The 5280-nt window shown below is 42.2% G+C and overlaps 1 long non-coding RNA gene across 2 annotated transcripts; it reads left to right on the plus strand.

Annotated features, from left to right (window-relative positions):
* The first annotated feature begins 621 nt into the window (after positions 1-621).
* Positions 622-5043, plus strand: LOC108894517 (uncharacterized). Of its 2 annotated transcripts, none has more exons than XR_001962825.2 (2): positions 622-750; positions 3130-5043. It is a non-coding gene; the product is annotated as an uncharacterized LOC108894517 (long non-coding RNA). The 2 variants fall into 2 exon arrangements; XR_007810701.1 differs by having other exon boundaries at positions 622-735.
* The last annotated feature ends 237 nt before the right edge of the window (positions 5044-5280 follow it).

The raw sequence follows: 5280 nt of genomic DNA on the forward strand, positions 1-5280 counted from the left end.
CAATCCCCGTGCCCTGACCCAGACCAGGGTTCGCCGCCAGGTAGCAATCCTAACCCAGCTGCTGCTCCTGGGAGAAGGAGAGGAGCCTGGGCAGCCAGGAGGCAGTGCCGTGGAGAGGCTGGAGCACTTCCTGGAGAGGGAGTATCATGTGACACAGAACTGTGCCGGAATTGGCCAAGACCCAGGCCTGATGGGCAGAGTGGGCCGAGTCGTGCTTTGTGGAGAGAGAGATGGAGTGCTGTTCAGAGGAATGAGCTTGAACCACATCTGCCTGGAACTGGACGGTGAGATGGGTGGATGGCCGAACGAATGAGTGGGACTGATGTTTTGTTCTGTTGTATCTTCCCTTCCTCCTGATGTCGAACAAACCCTGGCTGGAAAAGGATTAAACCCCCTCCTTCCAGTTTTTATGTGTGAATGGAGTTTTATTGGAAACATACAGATTAGTAACAGATGAGACTAATGAAGTTCTGTTTTTTGCTTTCCACTCTTTCTTACCCCCCCCCCCACAGTTATGTCAGGAAACTCTGCAGACTCATACTCAGAGGGAGAGTCTGAAGGAGAGCAGGTGAAGGAGAAGCCAGAGGTGCCGCGCCCCTCCCCCCTACGCCTACCCTGCTGTATGTCAGGAAGGGCAAGAACAACGGGCGGGTGGGACGACCGAAGAAGCTCAAGACACCCAACCGCCCCCTCCGCCTCCTCCACCTCCACCGGCAAACCGCAGGAGAGGCTCAGGTCAGCCCAAATCAGGTTTGTTTGGGGTTTCAAGTACAAAGCTGCTTTCACACATGCACTGCAACTTTTTTAGGCATTACTCTGAGGAGTTGCATGTTTGACGGCAAATGTCCGAATCAGTTTAACCGGATATTAAACAGACTTTACCCTGCCAGCTCCTGAGTATAAAATACGTGTAATGTCAGATTTGGTTGTGTCACTGCATGCATATGAAATGGCAGCTCTGGACAACACATAGAGTTGATTCTGTAGACATTGTCTGGAGTTCGTATGCAAAAAAATGGCTCAAGTGTAAGAAAACAAAAGACAGAACAGCAGGAAACAAAAAAGCAGGAAAACAAAAACATTGTAGTCACATGTGAAGGGCAAAGAAAATGAGACAAAATAAAGAAAATGAATAAAAAAAAAAAGAAGAAGCAGAGTAAGCCTAGTTGTCTCATGTGTCTCCCTCATTATTAGCATCAAGTGTAGAGAGAGGAGAAAAAACATTACAACAAGGGCATTTCAAGCTGTTGGATTTGTCAGACAGGCTCCATGTCAGTATTTGAGGGTGAAGGAACAATGTGTACTGGTACATGTTTATCCCAGCAGGAAAGGGTCACTGGTCGAATAGCAGGAAACAGGAACAGAAACCAAAAACGTCCAGAATCTTCCATTTAACAAAAATTAACAAAAACTTGTTGGGTGAAAATAGACTGATTTTCTGATGTTTGTCATAGATTTAAAAAGTAAGGGATGTATATAAATGAACTGGGGATTATACAAGTGATTTTGCACTTGATTGAAAATGACCTAGATCTGATTACAGGTGGCCTAGATCTTCATCAGTCTGTAAACTCGCTTTCTAAGTAGAGGGCTGAGGGCACACTAAAATGAACTAAAGGGCCAAAACATTTTCTGCCTTTAAATGGAACTTGTGAATGAAGTTTTGTAAACATTTGAAGACACAGTTTGCGAACTCTGGCAACAACAGTAAGATTACTCCTCGTCTTTCTGTCACATTATCACATTATCACTAGTGTTTCCTGTGGCATTTCTGAGCAGTTTTTGCTGTGAGAAATGTCAGCAGCCGAGGTTTCCCAGCAGAGCACTGCATTGTAACGAGATGATCAGTGTTATTCACTTCACCTGGCAGTGGTTCTGATGTGGTGGCTCAGTATTTATCCATGGGGAGGTGTGGACGGTTGAGCATGTGCCTTTCTTTTAGGACCTGTTGTCAAAGTAACATCAGTTGTCAGACAAATATACAGTATATTGATGTAGAATTGAGAATTGAGAATTAAATGTTAAATTTAAGTGAATGCCTCTTATCTATTCATTATATTTACAGTGAATGTTAACAAATCCTCGGCCTAACAGCAGCTGAAAAGACAAATCCATTTAGTTTCTATTCTCATAGTTTTTGATCTTTATCAGCAGATGGAGAATGGATTTGAATGAACCTCAGATTTAAAACCAACATGAAGTAGAAGTCCTTAAATTGCTTAGAAAAAAATAGCAAAGTAAACATCTCTAATTAAATAGCAACTGGGCAAACTCCATCCGCTTATGAGGATCATGTGATAAAGGGCTGTGTGATATATCAGATGACAAAATAAAAATGTCTATCACTCCATATTATGCTCAATCTTTTATGTCGTGGTGTCACAAAATACATTGTTCACTCATATATCTTTTCATCATTTGGATGACGATTGTAGTTGTAGTGGCGAGTGAAGGTGAGACAGAACCGGATCACTCCGAACAGGAGAAGGACCAGTCAAGACAAATCGAGGAGCTCGTTCCTAAACGTAGAAGTGGTTTGGTTAAGAAAAGTCTGAGACAGACCAGAACCAGTCCCAACAACAGACTCAAACACCATGAACCTCTTTTCCACCACCTTCTTCCACCTTGTCAAAGAGTACGGAGAGTTTACGAATTACTGTGGAGGCATAAAAGAACCCGTCAGACTTCTGCCTGCAGCACGCCATATAACAAGGCCTCCTAAAGATAGGAGATAACAACTTATATATACACTTAATTCATTGAATTTACAGAAAATGTATTGTATGATGATATATATCATTATCGGGATATGAGATTTTGGTCACATCTCACAGCCCTAATGTGATATGATCAAAAGCTCCAGCTACAAACAGCTACAAAATGTATTGTGTATAATTTTGAAAACTTTTACTTTTTCCTGCATAATTCAAATTTTTTGGGAGGTTTTTTCAGTGTGCACATTTGCAAATTTAGGAATTAGAGCTAGAGAAGAGCTGAAATGTGCCTTTTGATGTCTCAGTCTCTGTGGTTGCCCGTGTTTACCGAAGGTTTCACCACCCTCATGCCGAATGAGAGACGCTTTCAAAAGACATGTAATCTGTACCTCCACTCATCTCTCCTCTTTTGTAGGAAAGCGAGGCGTCCTGAAGCGCCCCTGGTCAGAGGCAGAGCGCGCAGCAGTTGAGGAGCACCTGACCCAAAACATCACTGAGCTCCGAGTCCCCGCCAAGGCCGACTGCGAGCGCTGCCTGCAGCAGTGCCCCCTGCTGGTCAGCAACCACCGTGACTGGCGAGCCATCAAGTTCTACTGCCACAACCGCATCCAGCTGTTGAAGAAAAACCAGCGGCGTGAAAGCGAGCCACAGCCCCTCACCGTTTGCTGAGAAAGGGGGGGTGTACACGGGAGGGAGGGAGGGGCTTGGTCCAGCTGATCAGAGCAGATTCTCAAATGGTACCTTGCTGCCCAGGAAATGCACTAATTTTGAGAGGACGGTCATAAATTTCACTCTACTCTTCTGGGTGCGTTTTTTCGACACAGTCTCTAATTTGACACCTGATGACGTTTTATTTTGAGCCACACAAGAACATAAATTTCGACTAACTTTTTTCGCTGCTCTACTTTAACGTCTTATAAGAAAAAAGTTACACTAAAGTCTTTATGGTGCTCCTGTTTTGAGGAATTACAGTACAAGTCTTGTCAAAAGCAGTGCACTTGGACGGGTGCCGTTTGAGACATTGCCTTGGCGGGTGGGGGGACTTCAGAGACCACAGCACTGGCTGCAGCCTGTGTTGTGTTGTATATGGACTTTATTTTTCTCTCTCCTTCCAAAATGGATACACTAAACTGAAATGTAAACAAGGGAGGCGACTGAGCCCTACAGTGTTGTTGTATGAACGTCGTGAAGTAGCATTAGTGTTTTATGCACTCAGAGACGTTAATAGGACAAATGGCCTGTGTCTGGGCCACACTTTTCTTATAGTGGCTTTATAATTAGAGTAGGCCTAACTAATGCTAACTTAGAAGAATAGCCCAATCTTTCCTCCTTCAACAAGCTAGTTCTTCTTTTCATACAGCTGTGCAATTCTCACTATGGTTTCATTATATTTGGACCCTGAGGTACTAGATGATGAATGAGTTACGCTTTTACAGTTACTATGAAGTTTGTTTTTATTACTGAAATGGAACATGATATTGTGATCATTTTTTGAGTTGTGGGTTTCATGACAGAGACAATTAAATGGCATCAGAATGTTGTGAAGTTACTTATGAATACCTAAGATATTTAGTTAAACCACAAAGTCCAAGAAACGTATTCTAAGAACTGTCGTCTTTGTCCTTTCCCCCATTAACAGACAAGATGTCAGCAGCTACCCTTCTCCCCCAGAGGAACAATATGTTCATCTTTCCTATTGTTTATTGTTGTTTTTTTTTTCTGCCTGTTGCACATTTGTTATTCAGAGAAGTTAAAAAAGGTGCTATAGGCCACTAAGCTGGATATCACTTTATATGTGGAGAGGAGATTTCCCATGGTTGTGTTAGAAGTTTCTTAAAAAAGTGGGCATTTATCAGAGAAGTGATTGTTCTGTGTCGCCACGTCTGTTGCATCGTCTGTGTTGTCTTTTTTCCAACGGCTAGAGCTCCTCCTGTTCTTTCCCAGCCACACTACATGGTTTGCAGCTTGACCAGATTTCTGGTTTCTCCTCTGGTGTTGCTGGAAATCTGCGTCCATTGGACTAAAACCTCCATGAAACCTCAAGACAGATACTTGAAGTTATTTAAACCTTTTGCGGAATCTTTATGTTCTTTCTTGCTCTAGCCTTGCCAGTTACGTTGTACATAACAAATATATTATCATTATGCTAACTGGTTGTTTGTGCTAGACTACATGTAGCTTTTTTCCATTTCTGAGTTATTGCTATCTGTACATAAGCCTGTTTGTAAATACTCCTCAGAGAAACAAAGAAAAAACACAATGTATGACATGCCTTGGTTATTGTGTTATGTTTTTTCTTTTTTATAAGTCTTATAAAAATTTAAAGTTATATGTTTTGTACTGTGGTTATTTATTTAGTGGAAAATTTGCTGGGAATTATGTCATTACGCCCAGTTATCTCTTCAGCTTTATGGCCCACATGCAATTCACCCTTACAGCCACTAGATGGATGTGTTGGTTCAAAACAGATTTGAGAAACCTGTGGGCAAGTACTGAGAATCCCAACAGATTTTCAAGTAGTGAGAGAAAATGTTTTTCTTTTCCAGGTGTAAAACTGTTTAGTGGA

This window comes from Lates calcarifer, unplaced genomic scaffold (assembly GCF_001640805.2).
Source record: "Lates calcarifer isolate ASB-BC8 unplaced genomic scaffold, TLL_Latcal_v3 _unitig_363_quiver_1525, whole genome shotgun sequence".
Classification (NCBI taxonomy): domain Eukaryota; kingdom Metazoa; phylum Chordata; class Actinopteri; family Centropomidae; genus Lates; species Lates calcarifer.